The sequence below is a fragment of the Moschus berezovskii genome, chromosome 2, assembly GCF_049115385.1.
Source record: "Moschus berezovskii isolate FMDL1 chromosome 2, NW_MosBer_1.0, whole genome shotgun sequence".
Lineage (NCBI taxonomy): Eukaryota > Metazoa > Chordata > Mammalia > Artiodactyla > Moschidae > Moschus > Moschus berezovskii.
The window spans coordinates 25,203,012-25,207,052 of NC_142461.1; the positions used below are offsets into that span (position 1 = coordinate 25,203,012).

The following is a 4,041-nucleotide window of genomic DNA, read 5'->3' on the forward strand; positions in this document are numbered from 1 at the left end:
TATAAAACCAGTCTCCTACAGGTTTTGAGAAAGCGTTCACCATCTCCCTAAATAATTTAACAGTCCTTATTCAAGTTCAATCATCTCTTTAGATGCGGAAAACAGTGATAGTACTTGTTGAACTGGAATTACTATCAATGTTTTAAAAACTGACCTTGTTCATTTAGCCACAAGCAAATCTTATTTAAGTCAGGACTGCCGAACAGAAATATTCCATCAGCCCTTCATAATCTGCATTCTAGTATATGAGATCTATTTAAACATGGTACACATAAAAAGGGGCTTCCCTGGTGGCTCAGATAAAGCCATGAGACATTTCTGGTTTGTGATAATAAGGTAGTGGCCAACTATTACTCATCAGTAGCTCTTTTGAGATAAGCTTCAAGTCTACCCTTTCCCCCTTCTTCTTAATGCCAGCAAAGATCACTTTTGTTCCAGGAACGTACTTCTTGGGCTCATCCAAGTATTCCATCTGCATCTCCTCCCTGCAGAAGAGGTCTTTGTTCTTTTTGGCCTTTGTGTAAGAGAATCCAACAGCCTGACCTGTTTGTCTTTCCCCTAAACAGATCATGGAGGTTTGGCCCAGTCCTGTATTTGTCTTCCTTTCACAATTTGGCACTGGACACCCTTCTGAACAAAAATCTTCCTTCTCTTCTCAGCACCTCCCATTTTTAAATCATTCTTCCCCATTCGTGACTGAGAGGTTCCCTCTTGTAAGCCAAATGTCCAATTCTCTAAGCCCAAGGACACACCAGTCCACGCCCAACTGCAGGTGGGCATCTTAACCCAAGTTAGAATTCAGGCTTCTTTGATGCCTAAAGTGGAGGGGGTGTGGCTGGTTGTTGCACACTTCCTGGTGCATGAGTCCTTTGTTCTTGCAGCTGTCCAGGTAGGTCAGGTCACAATATTGCTATAAGTCTCCAACAAGAAAAAATGTTATTCTCCATTCTGCAGCCTTTTACCTCTATATGGAAAAGTGTTATACCTTTAAAGGTCAGAGCTTTAAGAATGGGCTATTGTGTATATTTCAGGCTAAAGGCAACATCTTTTTACAAACGTACAGAGCCCCAGGACTAAGTACAGGCAACAGAGCACAAAGGTTAGAGCTGTAGGAACAGATCCAACATGGAGTCAGGTTTGTTTTCTGTTACACTGGGAGAAGATCTTGTCTGGACTGCTCTAAGTAATTTGTCTAGGGTACAAAAATATTCCAGGTAGGCTGTTAATTACCTTTGCTGTTTCTATACTCCCACATCAAGTGGGCTAACATTTCTGGGTTCCTCTCAAGTGACCTTTTGAAGACTTATTGTGATACTGCAGATTTTTACATAGAAAATCTGCATGAACACACTTAGTTCAGGTTCTAAATCCACCCAATACAGTAAATCTATTGTATTAATGGAATTAATGTTAAAACAATGCTCACTTCAGTAACTTTATCTTTCTTATTAATAAAATAATTTATAATAAATGTTATGTATAATATAAAAGTAATTCATACTATATAAATATATTATCTTACATAAAATAATTTATCATAATTTTAATGTATAATATAAAAGTAATTCCTACTATATAAATGTAATGTATAAAATAATTTTTAATAATTATAATAAATAATTTCATATTACTTAATTATTAAATGGGGCTTCCCAGCTGGCTCTAGTGGTAAAAGACCTGCCTGCCCATGCAGGAGACATAAAAGATGCCAGTTCAATCCCTGGGTCAGGAAGATCCCCTGGAGGAGGAAATGACAACCCACTCTAGTATTCTTCCCTGGAGAATCCCATGGATAGAGGAACCTGGCAGGTTACAGTCCATAGGGTCACACAGAGTCAGACATGACTAAAGCGACTTAGCACACATGCACACATGCAATTATTAAATAGTAAGAACCACATAGATCGTTCCCTGTTGGTTCTGCACTTTTCTTTCCCCCATTCTGGTGTATCTAAAACGGATTTAAATCTTTCAACAGAGATACTTTCACTGAATATTTCAAGGAGCCTAATTGCTTAGGAATTAACAGAATGTATTAACCAGGTCTGTGCTTTATGTACGGAGAAGGCAATGGCAAGCCACTCCAGTACTATTGCCTAGAAAATCCCATGGATGGAGGAGCCTGGTAGGCTGCAGTCCGTGGGGTCGCTAAGGGTCGGACGCGACTGAGCGACTTCACTTTCACTTTTCACTTTCCACTTTCACACATTGGAGAAGGAAATGGCAACCCACTCCATTGTTCTTGCCTGGAGAATCCCAGGGATGGGGGAGCCTGGTGGGCTTCCGTCTATGGGGTCACACAGAGTCGGACACGACTGAAGTGACTTAGCAGTAGCAGTAGCAGCAGCAGTGCTTTATGTAAGCCGGGGCCAGAACCAAAAGGCTCAGGCTTTCTTTAATCTGTTTTAGGATCACATTACCTAGCATGGAGAGTCAACCATAGCTCATACAGCATCACGGCTGGGGAATTGTCCTCAGCCCCACCACAGGACAGTTTAGATTAGAAAATGAAAGAGGATCACATGTCCTATCAAAAGGACCGGCTGAAATCTGTTTATGGAAGGCAGTGCACTTTTGAGTCAGACAGACCTGTTCTTCTGAAACAGTGGATCAAGTTAGTTCTTGGAACTGAAAAAAATATACCAGTGTTCCATCTTAAAAATTGCGTTACTGGATTTCTCTGGCAGTCCACTGGTTAACATTCTTTCTTCCACTGCAACGGGGGTGGGTTCAGTCTCTGGTGGGGAAACTATGATCCCACATGCTACGTGGTGCAGCCCCCCTGAAAAGAAGAAGAAAAAAACAAACATTGCCTTACTAAATCAAGGAGAAAGATAGTGCAGACTTCTCCATGCCCTTAGATTCCCTATATATTACACGGTGCTGTTACAGGGGAAAATAGCCCAGTAACTCCCACCCTCTCTATTTTTCTTTCAGTACAAACGAAGGCAAGGGTGGTTCTAGCAGCCCCACAAGGCAGGTAGGCAGAGGGCACGATGGCTCCCGTTAATATTATAAAAACAAGCCTGAGCCAAACAGTTCTGACAAGATTGCTACACAAACCAGGTGGGACTTGTTTTTCTGGGCATGACAAAGCAAGTCGGAATTTCACTTCCATTTACTAACCCTTTGTTTCCGTTGATTTATTGCATGGAAAATGACATTTTAAACAGTACCTTTATTCAAAGCAGTTTGGTATAAATGTATGCTACTCTCATGGGTGTTATTACCGCTTTACTCTTTTTTATTATAAATATTATACATACTAGAGATTCAGTTCAGTTCGGTCGCAGTCATATCCAACTCTTTGCGACCCCGTGGACTGCAGCACGCCAGGCCACCCTGTCTATCACCAACTCCCAGAGGTTCCTCAAACTCATGGCCGTTGAGTGATGGTGATGCCATCTGACCATCTCATCCTCTGTCATCCCCTTCTCCTCCTGCCTTTAATCTTTCCCAGCATCACGGTCTTTTCAAATGAGTCAGTTCTTCGCATCAGGTGGCCAAATTATTGGAGTTTCAGCTTCAACATCAGTCCTTCCAATGAACACCCAGGACTGATCTCCTTTAAGATGGACTGGTTGGATCTCCTTGCAGTCCAAGGGACTCTCAAGAGTCTTCTCTAACACCACAGTTCAAAAGCATCAATTCTTCAGTGCTCAGCTTTCTTCATAGTCCAACTCTCACATCCATACATGACCACTGGAAAAACCATAGATGGACCTTTGTTGGCAAAGTAGTGTCTTTCCTTTTTAATATACTGTCTAGGTTGGTCATAACTTTTCTTCAAAGGAGCAAGCATCTTGTAATTTCATGGCTGAAATAACCATCTGCAGTGATTTTGGAGCCCAAAAAAATAAAGTCTGTCACTGTTTCCATTGTTTCCCTATCTATTTGCCTTGAAGTGATAGGACCAGATGCCATGATCTTAGTTTTCCGCATGTTGAGTTTTAAGCCAACTTTCTCACTCTCCTTTTTCACTTTCATCAAGAGGCTCTTTAGTTCTTCTTTGCTTTCTGCCATAAGGTTGGTGTCATCCGC

At 41.4% G+C, this 4,041-nt stretch overlaps 1 pseudogene; it reads right to left on the minus strand.

Annotated features, from left to right (window-relative positions):
- Positions 1-350: 350 nt before the first annotated feature.
- On the minus strand, positions 351-669 carry LOC148778508 (cytochrome c pseudogene; annotated as a pseudogene).
- Between the last annotated feature and the right edge of the window lie 3,372 nt (positions 670-4,041).